The sequence below is a fragment of the Heterocephalus glaber genome, unplaced genomic scaffold (genome assembly GCF_053883595.1).
Source record: "Heterocephalus glaber isolate CG9 unplaced genomic scaffold, H.glaber_assembly_v1.0 deba00001104, whole genome shotgun sequence".
Classification (NCBI taxonomy): domain Eukaryota; kingdom Metazoa; phylum Chordata; class Mammalia; order Rodentia; family Bathyergidae; genus Heterocephalus; species Heterocephalus glaber.
This window is the reverse complement of record NW_028258193.1, coordinates 3198887-3217149: the sequence shown is the minus strand read 5'-3', so window position 1 is coordinate 3217149 and position 18263 is coordinate 3198887. Positions and strand designations below refer to the sequence as shown.

Below are 18263 nucleotides of genomic sequence, written 5' to 3'. Positions count from 1 at the left end.
GTGAGCTGGGTCCAGGGCAGGAGAGTGGGCCACTCCTCCTGGGCATGCCCAGGCCAGGCTGGGGTGGAGCTCACCAAGGACGGAGTCCGTGCAGTTATTCCAGACACATGTGGTAGCATGTTAAGGGACAGGCAGGTTCCGGCTCATGTGAACATCAGTTTAGGGGGAAATAATTACACTTAGGCATTTTTCTAGGTGAATTAAAATTTTTCTGAACCTTTTAACGACCTCTTGCTATGGTTTGTGGAATCAACAAGTAAGAAAAAAGTGTTTGATGGCGAAAAGCAACTATTCAGAATAATAAAAATCAAATCTCTCAGTATGAGTAATATTTCACATGCACACATAGCACTCTGCAGGGAATTGGTGTTCCTTGATTTCTTTTAGAGAATAAACTATAAAAGTTTAAAGTGCCATTTTTATATATAGACCTAGCTACATGTGGGAATACTGTGGCATCAGGTGTATATTTCATATAAAATACTATTTTGATAAGCTGGGAAAATTAAATCATAATTTGGAATGGAGTTTGAACTTCCCCTACTAAATCTTTGTGCTATGAAATCACTCAGCAGTCCCTCCTGTTCAGAAGTGCTGGGGACAGATGCTGCCCAGCAGGGCTTGGAGACCGCTAAGGGCACAAGGAGGGAGGACTGCTGCTTCTCAGAGTTTCCAGCCCTCGGTCACAGCGCCCGGAGGGAGCTCAGCACCTTGACCTGTGCCGAGTGAGGAGAAGGATCTCGTTGCGCAGATATTCTCTTCCATTAAAATACTTTGTCAAATTGATTTTCAAGACATGACTCTATTTTGTAGATCCATTGATGAGCCTTTCCAGTGTGAACTTTGTCTCTAAAGACATTTGTTTTCCACAACATGGACTCGCAGTTTAATCCCTTGAGTCAGTTGTTTCAAATGATTGTGAGAAGTACATTATTTACAGTAAATTTGAGTACAGGTACAGTGGGAGATTATGATCTTTTTAAAGGGTTATCCTTTATTTGTGTTAGATTCTTAGGAAAACTATTGATGCAGAAGTAGAAATACTAAGGTAGGAGGTGTGAATTTGCCTGGTAAACGACCTCCCCTGACTTCACCTTGGTCTTCTCTTTGTCATTTACTGTACTTTAATTCCCCTACTATATTTACTATTTCTAGAAGTGTAGAGTGTTACTAGCATGTCTTTTCATATTATAGCACCGAGTGTTGGATACTGAATATTCTTATAGTATGTTAACATTTTATGAATATTTTATTAATCAGCTTGAGATTGCTACATCGAAAAACCCGAGGTGACTAAGTTTATAGGAAAAGTCTACCTTGTTCACAGCTTAGGGGGCTGAAGTCGGGCCGACAGTGCAGGCTGTGGCAAAGGAGACAGGGCAGTGTGTCCCCAGCGAGCTAAGGCCTCCCAGGAGCTCTGCTTCCTGAGGGTCCCCACCGCCTGTGAACCAAGCTTTTATCTTCGGGCAGCTGAGGGACACTGTCCACGCTGCCCGGGGCAGACAGGAAGTGGCTGTGTCCCAGGAAGCGGTTGCAGATGAAACACAGCCTGGCACGTGGTCACCAGGGGTCCTGGGACCCGGTGCTCTCAGGCTCTGTGTTGTCCTGAAACTCTGCCCATGTTTACAGAGCACCAGAAGGATTGATCATTTGTTTCTGCTCGGGCCTAAACATGATTGTAGATTGCATCTAAATTGTGGTTCCATTTCTTCTACATCAAGAAACTATTCCCAAAATATAATTGGCTAAATTGCACCAAACTGTATTTCAATCTTGCAGTATTGTAATTTCAAATCAGAGACTTTAACTCTACAAATATATTTCTGTGCTCATCTTTTAAGAACGATGTGTGAAATTGTACTTCAGTGCACATATCTTTGTTTTACTCTTCACTGAAGGTAGTGCTATATTGTACTTACCCCTGTATCGATAGGGCTTATTTGTGCTTCATAGACTTCAGGTGCTCAAATAATACCTCAGACTACAATAAATAAAAAAAGTAGCAAACTAACCAACAAGTGCATGCATAATCCAGGATCTTATTAGATTATCTCTAGTGATTAATTAGAAGTTCTTACTATTTTTGTTAAAACTTCCTACTGAGTGACAGAAAGTTGCATTTCTTAGGTCTCTTTGTGGGTGATGGTCACATAACTTATATATCTGTATATAAGCACAAACACAGACTCATGGGTCCGTATGCTTAGTATTTATAAAAACTACATGTGGTCGTTGATGCAAACATTTGTAATGAGTGAAAAGTTAATGATGAATCCATAGGACATTTATTATTCAAATAATAATCTTACTTCATTGAAATAGTGACAGTGGATTAAAAAATAGAATGTTGAGCACTTTGAAGCATCCACTTGATCTTAGCCAAAAGGCCGAGAAGCGATGAGCACTTTGAATCATCCTAAGCTATCACTTTTTTAGCTTTATATCTAACTTCATTCACAGTTTCTTGGCTAAGTATTGAAAATTGCCATTTTTAATGTTTATATTCCTGTCCTTTTCCTAAAGAAAGGTTTAAACAGAGAAACTTCGGTACAGTGAATGAAAAAAATAGCAATGTGGTGAAGGTGAGTGGCCAGAAAGAGGGAATGGATGTTACATAAGAAAAAAGGCTGTTTTTGCAACCATTTTTGATGAAATGCATCAGACACAGAAAGGTAAACATCACATGGTTTTCCTTAGATGAGGAACCCCAATATAAATAATTAAGGAGCAAAGTAAAATATGGATGGAGGAAAGCGGGAAGTACAGTTTGTGGGGATGGGAAGGGAGTGTAGGCCTAGGGAAGACTCAAGGGCTGGGAGCAGAGGAAGTGAAAATCGCTTAGCTGTGCTGGCCTGTGTGCCCACTGCTCAAGATGGATGCAATTATTAGTCGCAAACACATACTAACAAATACAAACCATGAAAAGAAAAAGGTTGTAATCTCAGAGAAGCACCTGAATTGGGGACTGAAATTTCCAGCAGACAAGAAAAGAAAACAACAATATGCGTGTAATTTGCAGGCTCATGAATACAAGAATGCGTCTATCACCTCGTGGGGCAGCCTCGGGTCAGGACATGAGGGAGGGCACAGAGCAAAGTCCTTGGTCTTCAGGAGCTGTCTCCGTGCTGTGAACTTCCCCAGTGCCTTTGCCAAAGCACAGCGTCGCTCAAAGGAAGAATTTCTCAGGGCTCACTTTGTGTGCAGTAAACCTGGGACTGTTGTTTGTACTTTGTAACGGTGCTAACTGACTATTGTAGAAAGGGAAAGGGCTGGAAACATCAACAAGCTGAGTATTTTTTCAAAATTGATTTTCTTTTTTGTAATTTCAGCTTTTTAAATCGCACATGATAACAATATTGATTTTCTTAGACATGTGTTTGAATACGTGTCCTGTCTTCCGGCTGCAGATGTCTTGGAGCTGTAGCTTCTTGGAGGGCGGCCACTTCCCTGGACCTGTGCAGCCCTGCTGTCTGCAGCGATGCCCTCCTCAGGTGGGCGCCGGTTGCAGTGGGCGCTTTCCTATCCTGAGCTTGACCCTTACAGACTGTGGGCTGGCCATCCCCTTGACCTGGGTCCTCCTGGGGTCCCACTTAGATGCCCCCTGTGCTGCAGATGTTGGTGTTCCCACCCTGCAGTCCAGACAGGTGCTGCAGCAGAGAAAAGCTCCCGGGTTTGTTGAATGTGTGCTCCACTTTTAATGTTGGTGTAGTGCTCAGTTAAAATCCCAGGTCTAGATTCGTATCCAGCAGCAGCTTTGTTAAAGTGTGAACCTCGGAGCCTTTTCCTTTGTGGTGATGTCACAATAGTGGTGCACAACAGAAGCCTTGCTTAAATAAAATCATCTGCCAAGACAGTTCTTGCTCTCCGTGTACAATATTTTCAGCAGACATTATTACTGCAGAATTTCCAAATAGGATGATCTCGTATTTAAACTCACATTCCATCCTTCAAGGTGTGCTGCTGAGCAGGGCAGTGTTTCTGTTTCTAGATTCTGACCTTCAGCCTTCAGAACCCTAAAAGCAGGAAGGGGTGCAGCGTTTGCAAGTCGAGCCCAAATGTCTTCCTGGACAATTGACTGGAAATGCAGGGCCCATACAAGCTGGTCCTGTCACCGGGACATTCGCTCACAGCGCTGTGCCATATTTCTACGTCGCCCATAAACACTGTCAGGGATATCTGCTGGTGATGACAACAAGGACTTAATTTGATAGCAGCCCTTGTTCCTGTAATCCCTACGTGCTAACATTCTATTTAGTTTTCTAATTGTGGTCATAGATGGAGCTGCCTCAAAGTGCTCCTGTGGAGAGTACTCTACTTTCATTTATAAAAACATTTTTATGCCCTGAGTTATCTTCCTGACTTCATCAGACGCCTGCTGAAGCACCACCTGCCTTGTTGGCAAAGGCGCATGATTTCAAGTGCTGGCTTTGCCGGTCCGGGTGAACTGGGTCTGCTCTCTGCACGAGCGTCAACAGGTGAGGCTGCAGCACGGAGCTGGGCTGGGGTGCAGCACAGCGGACAAGGAGGAGGGCTCCCTGTGGACAGGGACACTGCTGTTCCCCACAGATGCCTGAGAAGGCCCACTCCTGCCCAGCACCTGCGGTTTACTGAAAAGATCCAAGCAACCCTGCCGTGGGTAGGATGCCACTCTGACAGATGGGGTGCCCGCGGCCAAGATGCCAGGTCTTCGATGCATCAAGTGTCTCTGCTGAGAGCCGAGTCTCTGCCAGGAATATCCACGTGGATGTCTGTCCCCACCCTGGACATGATGCGTGTGGTTTTTCCTAACCCCACCCTGGGACTTTCACCCCCCCCACACTCTCAGGCCTGAACCCGGGGAAAGGAGGTGAGGGAGGAACAACCCCGACACACTGCACGCAGTGGCTGAGCCCTGATTCAGCCTGGCTTCCCTCAAGGGGAGAGCACGGTGCACAGGACCTAGAGGTGTTTCTGGGACTCGAGCAACTTCATGGAAGCCCAGAACATGGACACAGCCAGCAATTAGGAGCAGAGGCTGCGACAGTACCCCTGTGGGTTTGGCAGCTCAGTATGGACCCTTAGCGACTAAGAGAGGTACCGGAATCTGAGGTCCCCTTAGACTACGTGTACTACATTGTCGACAGGCAGCTTTTTAGCAATCTGTAAATCCGTGTAGGAAAGTCTGCCATTAGAGGGCCAGAATGGCTTGTGTCAGGCAGTCGGAGTGTTTGTGTGAGGTTTTCCTTTATATTTGTACCTATGGTGGGGACTTAGCTCAATGCCAGAGCATTGCCTAGTATACACGAGAGTCTGGGTTCAATTCCCAGCACCCCAAAATAATAACAGTGTACTATTATACCAAAATATATGTGCATTTTTTACACATATATATGTAATTCTCATATAAACAATATCGAGCATGCAGATTCTGTGGTCTTCATTCTGCACACACAAGCTGGGAGAATCTCCTGGGTAGGACCTTATTAGCTATGAGGAGCTGAACAGCCTTCAGTATATTTATCAACATGAAATATGTCGCTGTTGCTAAGCAATTAGACATGGAACAGATAAAATACTCCTCTGACGTGTCTTTGACCTGAGAGCATGTCACACCCTTCCTGTCATCGTACAGGGCTGTCCTTCCTCCCTTCCTTGCGTTGCTGTTGTCTGTGAGTCTGTTTAGGTAGTTACATAAGCTGGAAGACAAGCATATGGTGATCTTAAAATATGGGAAGAGACAACTTGTATTAGTTTTTATTTCTCAGGTTTATTGTTATGCATTAGTGTCTAACACAGGATCTGCTAAGGAAACTGCTCCATTTCTATTTTCTAATGTTAAAAATAAAATGCTTCCTTCCTTCCCCAATGTACATTTTGTGCATCACACTTCAGGTTAAGAGAGATTTTCAAATCTGTAAATATTATCGAGTCTTGTCATTTTACATTTTCTTTATCTTGCCTTCAGTGTGCTTTATGGGAAGAAGTATTCAGATAATTCAACTGAAATTAATTATCTATAGATTCAGCATCTCTCTCTGCCTAATTTAGGTATCAATTGTCAGTTGTCTCTTCCAGAACTGTTTTCAAGAAAATACAGCATCACACCTCATACATGAAATAATAATCACAGAATTTATAGTTTAAAATCTTAATTGGATACAATTAATTAGCACTCCATTTTATAGATTCCTTTGATAATTACATTAATTAAGAAGGATGCACAGTAATTGGGCTCTGTCCAAACAGTAATCCCCCTCGCAGCTGCTGGCTGCAGTGCTGCTCCTTATGATGCCCCAAAGAATATGGCGGCGGTCGGGGGGTGGTTGGCAAGAGGCCTGGCAGTGCCTGCAGGATTCTGGAAACTTGTAGACAAGTCCCTGGCTTGTAGATTTGTCAGTGGCTCTTCCTAAGATTAATTACAGTCAGGAAAAGTAGGTAAATGGGATTCTAATCCCCAGAATACCTCTGGTGAACATGAAATTTCGTCTTGGCCAGCAACACATGCTGCAAGCCACGCGATGGAGAATGACTAAGTGAGCTGCATGTATTCGTGAGGACAGGGCTGCTACTGAAGCGCAGGCCTCCAGAATGGTTTTCCTTCTCTGTTTCATGCCAATAGACACACCATTGGTGGGGTTCAGTACCTCTATATTTGGTATATTTATTACCTAGGCACTGTACCAGGCACTGTACCGGACACTTGGAAAATCATAAAGGAAAAGACATGATCCCACCCCCAAAGTGCTCCTAGTAAGAGGAGCCAAGCTATAACAGATACGGTTTCCACAGTGACGTAGGATGAGGATAGAAGTAGAACTCACGGGTCTGCAATGTTAAAACAAGGGAAAAACTAGTAGTGCCTGTGGGAGCCGGGGATGCTCTTCAAAGAAACTGTGCACAGAACTCCATGTCCTGCCCCTGTTCTGAGTCCTCTGCTCTCTTCTGGACCCTCTCTTGGAAGTTTTTCTTAAATACTTGGTGTGCTCTCTCTCTCTCTCGTTTTTCAGACAAAATTTCAATCTAGTTGAATTTCAGTAATGGATACACTGTTCCTTCTGGACAATTAAAAAGAAAGAGTCAGGGAGAGAGAGAGGAAGGAAGGAAGAAAGAAAAGAAGGAAATGGGGAAGAAAAGAGGGAAGGAAGGGAGATGGCAGGAGGTGGGAGGCAGAGGCAGAAGCAGGAGGCAAGCATGCAAGCTGAACTCTTTGGTAGTTGACCTCAGCTCAGTAGGTGCTTAGCAGGGAAGCAAAGAGAAAAGCCAGCCCCGAAAGCAAGGCCTTGTGAGTCAGTTCCAGGCCACTCAGGAGGCCACAGCTGCATCTCACCGGGTGAGGGGTTCTCTGTGAAGCGCCTCTGATCCTGAACACCTTTACTACTGTGGCTCTGGCTCTGTGCTCCCCCACACTGCGCCCTGAAGGGCAGAAAGAGCCCAGATCCACGCAGTCCTCCTCCTCCTGTCTCATGGGGCTCCAGTCCCACAGTGTCATTTCAGCGCCATCAGTGGCTGTGCATTCTCCTCCCAGTGATGCCAGCAGTAGCTGGGAACCCAGGCCTCCACCTCGCTCAGGAGGAGACCTTTTCTAATTTTAAACATTGTCTTTTTTTTTTTTTCTTTTAAGCTGCGTTGAGTACTAGAAAAGTGCAGGCTTTGAAACAGGAAAGAAATAGAATTGAGGTACTTCTTCCCTTACTAATTATGTAATTTCTGGCAAGCTCATTAATTTCTTGCAATCTCAATTTCCTCATCTAAAATCTACAAAAATTAACTCTGCATACTGGATGAGAATCAGAGATTTCAGGATAACGCAGACCCTGGCACATTGCAAATCCTCAAAAGATGGCAGGCATTCATTTTTGTGTTTGACTTAATTATTGCTTCTTCCTCCTCCCTGTGTAGTCAAGGAGGCCTTTACTTCTCTTGGTACCACTTGTAGAACGAGGGCAAAGCAAATCTCCAAATACCTTTAGTAATTAACTGTTTCCATGGAGTCACTAGGTCTGTGAGGGTCACCTGTCTGAGTACTCTAACTTGCAACCCTAGCGCTCATGTATTGGTATTGCTATGTGACAGGCATCTGGGGCTGTTTGTGTTGCTACAGTAAATGCAGTATTTTTATTCTAATCACAACAGGACTCTCACAACAAAGCCTCAATCAGGACCCTCATCAAACACCTAAGAAGTGGTAGAGCTGGGAGTACTTGCCTTTCCCTTGAGTGTCCACATCCATTCTATGCCCAAAACACTGTACTGGCACTTTTAAAAGAAAAACCAAAAACAAGAAGCAATGACATGTTTGCTATGCATTATTCTTCTGTCCCTCAGATGGAAGTAGAGTGAATGTGTAACCCTGTGAATTGACGTTTAAGGCACATTGCCTTAGAAAGCTCAACTCTTCCAAATTGGCTTCAATTTCTGTGCCCAGTGAGGAGATGGATGAGACCACTGACTCTACACAAACTAGCTCATGTTCCCTGTCATGCCTACCACCTATCTGTCTAGCTAGCTATTTTCTTATTATATATGCATTCCTTCGTAATTTAGTGGATAACTCTTTTTAAAATCCCAAGTTTCTGGTTAGAAGAGGACAGAAGGGAGACCAGAAGGAGTATAGAAGGGAGATAAAGGGAAAAGGTGTCCTAATGAAAAAGCTCTGGTTATGGGGCCAGGGATTTAGCTCAGTGGTTCCGGCGCCTGCCTCAAAAGCACAAGGTCCCGAGTTCGATCCCCAGTACAAAAAAAAAAAAAAGCTCTGGCTGAACATCCAGGTGGTCGTTGAGAGTACCATAGAACAGTGCTCAAGTGAAGAGCTTTTCCTGAGCTTCTTGGCAGAGCCAGCAGAAACCGAGAGTTAAGTCACTGAGGCTTTCCCGTGGGCAAAAGGGGAGGCAGGTGCCTGGCCTGCGGTGCAGCCCAGAAGCAGATGTCCTTGGAGGTGTTTGTGTTCCATCCAGGGCAGGCCTGGCCAGGCCACCTGCTGGCCCCAGACTCCGGTGCTGAGGGGCCTTGCTACTTCAGCCCATGTGCACAGAGGCTGAAGGAGTTATTTATTCCACAAGCTACATAATCATTTCTTCACGCAACCTGGAATGCTGCTGTCAGGAGGCCCATGGTGCCTGGAAGCAGTTAGGGACAGGTGTTCCTGGTGGATTTTCACTGACTTGATAGTAGGGAAAATTACTAAGGGTGTTCATAACAAGAAAGTGTAGATCTACATTATTGATCACCTAAAAGCATGAAACAATATTCCTGGGACCAGCGTAAAAGCATCATGTCAGAGGTCAAGGGAATTACATTACCTAACAGATCTGCACAGGAACCAGCAGAAGGTTCCCCAGTGACTCTCAGAAATAACCGTCATCCATCTGTGCATACGCTGGGTCATCCTTGGCACCAAGTGAAGCACTGTGTCCAGACTCAGCAGCACAAAGGAGTTTGGAACAGGTTGATGAAGGTCTTCTGAGGCTGAGGGAGAAGACAGAGTTTGGAGAAAGCAGAGATTTTAGTATGCATCCAGGATCAGAGAAACGCACTTCCCCATTCCATAAAGGAAGTGTCTTCGCCCTATGGTAATGGTTTTCTAACTGATTGCACAATAATCCCTAAAGCACATTGCTAGAGATGCAGTGCTGCTGTCCTCCTCGGATTCATATATTGAAAACTGACCACCAAAGTGATCATGTCTGGAGGCAGAGCTCATGAGAGGCAATGGGATGATAAGGATAAAGACCTCAGGAGGGGAACAAATGTCTGTATGAAAGATACCTCAGCAAGCTCCCGTGCCCCTCTGCTCTCCCACTCTGCGTGGACACAGCAAGAAGTCATCACCGATAAACCAGAAGCAGCTCCTTAGTCATCAGACCTGCTGGCATCTTCATCTGAGACTCAGGTGTCCATCCTACAGCTCTGTGAGACATTTCTCTGGCTTCCCAGTGAGCCAGTCTACGGTGCTTTAATAGAGCAGCCAAAGTGACTAAGGTAAATATCAGTATGTGGAAAGTTAACAACATTTTACAAACTAAGCCATCAGTGGCCATTGTTCAGTGTCCTTAGAGACTTCAATAAAGTTTAATCCAATGTAACATTGGAGATATATATATATATATATATATATATATATATATATATAATAGGTATTATGGGAATCAGGAAATTAGAGTAATTATGACTCATTCTTAAGTAGAATCTGGGTTCATGGGTACCAGAAAGCATGAGTTATTTATCTAGATTGGGTCTTCCTATCCCTGGCACCTTAACTGAAAGAATATCTTTTGGCAAGAGTCCCAGGCCCTTCTCCATTAGAAAGACTCTCTCTCCGAGGAGGCAGAAGTGAATCAGGAGAAAGGAATCTCCCCACAGCTGCCTCCTTTAGCTTTTTGGTCTCACTAAGGTGCCAGGGCTCCAGGGAAAGACTGGGAACTCTGCACCCAGAAAGCAATTGAGCCATGGAGCGGAAAGAGAGTTATTTTGTTGGGAATAAACTTAGAAAGGTCACAAATGCAAGACATAATCAGTAAAAGACTGAAACATAGGAGTAGCAAAGCACACTCTTCCAGAGTTGTATCCATACTGACAGGCTGCCAGGAGCATGACAAGTGAGGCCCAGAGTCCAGCCCGATCCGGGACAGTCAGTGGGATCAGCAGAATACACAGGACGAGAAGCACTCATAACCAAGTCCTCTTTAACTCAGTTACCTGCCAGCTTGAACCACTGGGATACCTGCATGACTGTTCCCTGGAGTGGCTTGTATACTGGTGCTACAAACAGATCTAATCACTTTTATCTATCACTTTTACTAATAAATAAAAAGCCACTCAATGGGACAGTCACATGGTATTATTGGTGGTTCAAGCCACCTGGTAGCAAGACTTACGAATTTTACAGCCCGATCGTGAATGTGTTAACAAATACATGTCAGGTTAGCATGAATGAATGAACATGCAAATGACCATCCAAAGTGACAACCCAAGGATATGACTTGGATCTGACAGAGATGTTGGCATTACTAGTCAAGAAATTTAAAATTGTTAAGATTTACTAGATAAGATATTTAAAATAATATGATTACTCTGCCAAGGGTGCTAATGGAAAAAGTAGACAGCATACAAGATCAGGTGGGCTGTGTAGGTGGGGAAGTAAAGATTCTATGGGAAGTGCTAGAAATTAAAAATAGTGTAAACACAATTAAAACTGTGTTTGATGGGCTTAGGAGTCAGTGGAACACAGTCCAGGAAAGGACACAGGGAATGAGAAGTGTTAAACAGACATGGCCTGAGCTGAGACAAAGGTGAAAAGGAAGGAGAAGAGCAGGAAAGACACAAGAGGAGAGAAGGGAAAAGACGGAAGGGAGGGCACCAACCAATCCAGAGTGCAAGAGAACATCCAAGCACCATGCCAGTGCTCCAAAACATAACATCAATAATTCAGATTGTAAGAGAGGAGTGAGCAGAGTAATATTTGATCACCATGCTCCCAACTCTAGAAAATAAGTCACAGACAGAAAATTAAGCAAACCCAGAGAATTAAGAAACCCAGAGAAGACCAAGCAGGATAAGCACCAGAAAACCTACATATAAATCATATTCAGACTGTGCAAAACTAGAAAGAAAGAAAATCTTGAAACATGATAGAGTTGGGAGAAAAAGAAAGCTTCAGCTGCAGAAGAGCAAGGATAAGCATTACAGCAAAGTTTTAAATCAGAAACCACGCAAGCTAGGAAAGATGGGAGTGGAATATTTGCATCTTTAAGAGAAATCAAATACAGTAGTCTAGAATTTTATTTCCAGTGAAATTATCCTGCAAAAGTCAACTTTCCTGGAGAAATGAAACTGACCTGCCCTGAAAGAAGTGAAAATATGCTCTTCGTGAAAAAGATACAGGCCAGAGGTGCAGCTCTATAAAAGAAAAACTAGACATAAATCAAAATCCTTTATTTTTCTTAACTTTATCAAGAAGATAATTTTGATTTACTGGTAATATTTACTACAATTTTATTTACTAATAATAGTAACACTATATTCACCTCATGACATATGAGTATTTGAGACAAATGACAATCATGTCACATAAGTGAATAAAATGGGGGTATTCTGCTATGAGGTTCTCGAACTACATGCAAAGTGATAGAATATTATTTAAGATGGACTTAGTTTGGGCAAAGATATATTATTTAAATTCTCTGGCTACTGTTAAAATAATTTTAAAGGAGTTTAAAATTGACACGGAATGAAAGCTAAAAATTAGTCATTAGATAATTAAAACCCGGGCGGGGCAGTGGAAAAGGGAAAAGAAAAACAGTATGATGAATAGAAATACAATTACAAATATGCTAAGTTTTAATCCAGCTATAGTAATAAAGACATGTGAGCGGTCTAAATAAACCAACTAAAAGACAGAGATTCTCAGAGTGCTTAAAACAAAACCCAAGCATGCATTTTATACATCAGCCTTACTTTAAAAATGAGTACGTGGGTGAAAGCAAAAGATAGAGAAAGATGTACCATGCTTACCTTGATGGGGCGACAGCTGGAGAAGCCAGATCCCCTTCAGAAGAAGGTAGGTTAAGGCAGACAGAGGAGCAGGACCTCATCACCGCGCCATCCGGAAAGACACAGTGCTAATACCGAGCATCGGAGACGGGGCCACGTCTAACGTGCTTGGGAGGAGAAAGAGACGTGTCCACCTCTATGGCTGGAAACTTCTGCACATTCCTTTTACTACCTGGTAGAGCAAAAGGGCAGAAAAATCCGTAAGGATAGAGTTGGCTAGGATGGCTTCATCAGTGAATTGCGTCTAGTTGACATTTACTGACAACCTGGCCCAGCAACAGTAGAATGCACATTGATATCAAGCTCCCTCGAATATCCACCCAAGAGAACACATGCTAGGGCCATCAAACATATGCTAACAAGTTAACAGAAACAGGGTTCATACAAACTGTGCTCTCAGGCCACGAGAGAATTAAACTGGAGATCAAAAATGGAAAGGCAGCTAGAAAATCTCACCCATATTTGGATCTAAACAACATACTTCTAAATGGCACATGGATGAAACAAGAAGTCTCTATAGAAATTACATTTTAATTAAATTCAAAAGAAAACGAATATCTGGAACTTGTAGGCTGCAGAACAATCAGTATTTACACAAAAAACTGTAGCATTATGTTTATATGTTTGAAAAATGTCAAAAATCAGTCACGTATGCACTTTGGAAGCTAGAGAAACAAGAATGATTTAATTCTAAAGCAACAAGAAAAGAAATAGTAGTGATTAGAGCAGAAATCAAAGAAATTGAAAACAGGGAAACAATTGGGATAATCAATGAAACCCAAATCATACTCTTGGAAAACTTCACTAAAATTCATAAAATTCTAGCCAGATTAACTGAGGAAAAGGGAGAGAAAGAGAAATTACCAAAATCATCAATGAAACTTTATTTCTGACCTCATGTATACTACAATGATAATAAGCGGATATTAGATATGACTTTATGACCTCAAAATTTGATAACTTAGAGGAAATGGACTAACTCCTTGACAGAGGTAAACTGCCACACACACACACACACACACACACACACACACACACACAGAGGAAGTACTACGTTTAAATAGAATAGCCATAGGTCTTTTAGAATACATTGAATAATTAAAATCCTTCCAAAATCACCCATAAAATATAAATTTTATATTAGTATTAGGATAAGCAGAAAGTGTCTCATTGACTATTGAAGAGTAATCATGGTTCCCCACATAGGCTTGTTTTATATGAGCTCAGACAAGAATAAAATTAATGGTAAAAACAGATACATCTGCTACCATCACCCTTGAATAGCAGAAATAGTCTTAGAACCACATTTTCCTCATGCTTATTGAAGTGAGTATAACAAAACTTAATTCAAGAAATGCACTATGCAGAGGGCTGATACATTTAATGCCACCTGAAACTTTGAGTTGGTGCATTTAAAGTCAACTTGAAAGAGTATTTTGTAAAATCTTTTCCTCCAAGCAATTCACATGTGCCTTAGGCATGTCAAAAAATATAGACTATTTGCATCTATACCAAAGGAGGTGGAACAAAGATTCTAGGCAGTAGAGGTTTACAGGGAAGTCTCCCTTCATGCCATACTCTGGGCTCACAGATTGAGAAAGGTCCCCAGCAAACCCTTTCTATTAAGTCACAGAAAGCTATAATTTATACAAAAGTGATCATATTAAAGATGATGTTCCCTTCATCCCCTGTGTGTGCCAGTGTTGGACCCCTCTTATGAAACCTGATGTTACTTTTATTTTCTAACAGATGTTTTCAATTCAACCTTTGAAAAAATTTTCATTATGAATCTCTTACAGCTACAGATACGAAAAAATTTATCACATTGGAATTCTATTAAGTGTGCTGTGAGGTTAGCCCTGCTATACTCCTTATTTTACAGCTGAAGATACTGAGGTTAGTACTCACTGTCTTGTCCAGTATCCCATATGAAGAAATTGTGCTGAAGAGATTTGAATTTGGGACCTTCCAGTTTAGTAGCCTGACTTTAATAAAGCCCTTTCACTGGACTATGAACAGTGGGGGTGTTCTTCTTGATACATTTTGGTTTTGGTAATTGAAGTCAATATTGAGATTATATCAGGGAATAAATAGCAATCTATACTAAACATGGAGTAATATTTTTAACTGAAAAGAATTCAAAGAAAATAGCACTTGCTGGACAAAACAGTAGCACAGGGCAAATGACCTCAGCAGGCATATCAGCTTTAGGATGAGTCTCTTACCTACCTACAGAAAAAAGTTTTTGGCAGCAGTCTGTTAGATACCAACAATAAAATGTGAAATTCTGCCACCACCTTGCTAAGTCTAACCATTATGATGACATTTTAAGGCTTACAGATAAGATACATCTTGTATAATACAATTGCATATTATTTAGTAGGAAAATCATTTAGGAAAGACCATTAGGAAACTACTTGCTGATAAAAATCAATTTCTGCTTTGATTTCCATGGTAGAACTGAAGGTGTAGTCCAAAGAGAAACCCCAAATTAAATAGCTAGTTTAAAAAAGACAGACTTTAAAATATCTGGAAGATTATGAAAAAGATAATGGAAACACAAAGCGAAGAATATGGAATAATGTAGGAGGACCCCTTCCCTCCCTGCTACAAGATCAATAATCCACACAGTCTCCTGTTGGTTGGGGGCGTTGAAAAGTAGATGGAAATAATGTAGAATCTGTTTAAGAATGTTTACATCAAGAGGTAGGAGCCTTTGTTATGCAAAAATCTATATATATCTATCTGTCAATCATTAATCTAGCAATATAGTAGCTACTTATTAGATAGTATAATGAGAGGAAATAGCATTTATGGTGCTATTTTTTAAATTTCTGGATGTCCTGCCCAGGTCAAGTACCTTCAGATCTTTATTAAGATAGAAGAATTGACAGCCAGGAGGTTCAGGGCCTTTTCCCACCCAGGGAATTAATGCCCTTTCTTGAATATCCTCTGACTGCTTGGTGAGGTCAAGAGCTATCCATCAGACTCTGAAAACTTTAAATTTCAGCCAGTGACCAAAACTAGCTGGATAAGGTGTCCTTATAGGTGTAATAAAGCCTGAATCAAAGTTGTAGATGAGATATCAAATATAGCACTTTTTTTTCAGAGATGTGTTCAAATAGTACTTACAGGATTTCATTGCTTGTGACATTTAAAAGCTGAGTGCATGGAGCACTAAAAATACACTACAGGGAACAATCCTATGCTGGCAGAAAAACATTCAAGAGCTTCAAAAGGTCCCTGCTATTTTTAATTTCTACTCTTACACTACCATAGAGTGAGTAATTCCTTTGCAGATTGCCTCTGCGCTGGTTGGAGTGGTGGCAAAGTTCTGTGGCCTGGAGGAAGATGGGGCAGCAGTGCTGTGGGTAATTACCTGCACACTCCTCCCCATCAGGAATTAATGTCTCTGGGAAGCAAAAGTAGGAATTTTAAAATGGCTACACATGTGGAGCTTTATGTCAGACGTTCTGTTATGTGTTACTGCAACTCTCCAAAATGTCTGGTGAAGGTTTTATGTGTAAATTTAATTTCTTGTGGAAATCTGCCCTAAGACCATGTTTATTAGGCAGTAGTCTTCCCCAGCGGGCTGAAGAGGGTCCACCACACTCTGACTAGTGGCTGGCCCCATGGTGGGATCCTGTTGCTCATTAGATGTCTAGTTGCTGGTGATGCCACAGTTGCAGTCTAGTCCCCATGTGCTGTGGGGAGCCCAGGGGGTGTCCAGGGGGGAGGGGCTCTGCAGACACTCCGTGGAGAGCACACCTCCTCTTCCACCAACAGGCTTCTTCATACCTAAGCAGCAGACACTCTCTCCTCTGCCACAGTATTGTGGACGGGGTACGCATTTGAAATACAAGCTTTTGGCAGGTTGTTTTGCCTCTAGAGATGGTAAGAAGTGATTGTCAGTTTTATATGGGGGATGCATTTACTGTACTTCTATTGTTTCTAAAATTGACAGTTTAAACCCATCAGGGACAATACTTGGTATCCTGCCTAAATTTAATAGATTCTTAATTGTCCTCTGGCTCCTCTGTCATGTGCAGTCCTTGCTCCATTCTTACCCCATGTCTGTCCTCTGAGGAATGTCACAGAACAAAGAAACATAAAGCAGAGCAATATGATTGCATCCTTCCTGGGGACATTCCCTTGAATTTTATGGGCAAATTCATGGGCTTCTAAATGCATCCTTACTGCTCATGACATCTGAGGTGATCCCTGAGGTTGGGAAGGACTGAAGAGTCCAGCTAGCCCACGCAGTGCTGCTGAGGAATCTGAATGCCGCTTCTCCCCTAAAGCTCTCTGCTCCTGACCTCTGAGTGCTTCAAGTGTGGTCCTCCTCAGACCTACAGGGACCCACCTTGAGTCTCTTTAGTGCATATATTTAGTCCTAACAACTTGCTCTTAAGAAGAGAATATCTCATCAAAGTTTACTTCACACTGTGACACATATGACAAGCTGAGGTTTAGAAGTATTTTTAATTGCCACCAGATCATGTACTGCTAAAGATACCTCACATGTGAGCGTTTTGTAATTTTAAATAAAATAGTTCATAGATAGCTGAAGCCATCCATCTCTACAATCAATGTGTGATTTAGTACGGGATCATTCTCAAGGGTAAAATAAAACTCACTAGAGGAGTTGGACATAGCTTCAGAAACAGGGAGCTTCAGGAACTGCAGCCACAAACATGCATTTAAAACCTAAGTATCAAAGATGGTCATTTCATCCTGAAAGCAATTGTTAAACGGAAATCAAAAAGGTCAGTTGCAATTCCCCTTGGGGGATGAGCAGGACACAGGACTCCAGACAGCAGGTGCTGGCCAGGCAGGGAAAGTCGATGTTTTAAAAGTCAACCTTGAGCTGTTTGGAGGGAAGAAAATTGCCCTAAAGTCAAGCCGACCTGCAGTCCCAGCGTGACCCCATTCCTGGTACTCCGTGAGCTCTGGCACCACTCTGCCCATGGTCCTCACAGGCAAGAGTCTCACATTGTGGCTGCCGCTGCACAGGGTAGACAGCTACAGCCAGTTATGAGTGACAGAGACCACATCACTGTTGTCTTCCTTCATGTTTGCTGGTTGTTTTGCACCCATTTCAGTTGCTTTTGACAGCTTTCCTAGTTATCTGCAGTTAATTAACATCGATAAATGCCTGAAAATGTTACATAGTTCTTTGATTGCATTTTTATCTTTTCTGTTTCTGTCTTTAGCAAACTGTCACTCTTCATGTGTTAGCAACTGTGGTTAATATTGAAATTAAAATGATTCTTTTTTTATGCTACTGGAACTTAATTCATTTTCCCCCACATTTCCTAGTGCATAGTAGCTATGTAGGTTAATGGGCTTCATTCTGACAGATTTGTCTATGTGCAAAATGTATTCACCCATTGCCCTGCCATCCCAGTCACCCCGCCTACTTTCACATATATTTTATAATGTACTTTGATCCTATTCATTCTCCTTTTATCCACCCTACATCCTATCATCCTTCCCCTCCTACCTTTTATCTTGTCTAATAATAATCTCTCTTCTGCTTTTTTGGGTCATCATTTTGAGATTTCACATATTAGGGAAAACCCAGCCTTTGTTCTTGAGTCAGGATGTTTTGCAGTGAAATATTATTCGGTCATTAAAAAAGAACAAAATTGAAATGATTTCTGATATTGTTTTTATCATAACATTCACTTTGAACTCTGATTTCAATATAAGTATTTTAGGTTATACACACACAC

The 18263-nt window shown here is 42.1% G+C and overlaps 1 protein-coding gene and 1 long non-coding RNA gene across 5 annotated transcripts in view; both read left to right on the top strand.

Annotated features, from left to right (window-relative positions):
* The window catches only part of Csmd1 (CUB and Sushi multiple domains 1), a 1515607-nt gene that overhangs the window by 60267 nt on the left and 1437077 nt on the right, over positions 1–18263 (top strand). The gene's annotated exons all lie outside the window — the stretch shown is intronic.
* The window catches only part of LOC147828400 (uncharacterized), a 158741-nt gene that overhangs the window by 58851 nt on the left and 81627 nt on the right, over positions 1–18263 (top strand). The window contains exon 2 of the long non-coding RNA XR_015450869.1: positions 3408–18263. This exon is cut by the window's right edge and continues 81627 nt beyond it. This is a non-coding gene — a long non-coding RNA (uncharacterized LOC147828400). The remainder of the gene's footprint in view (positions 1–3407) is intronic.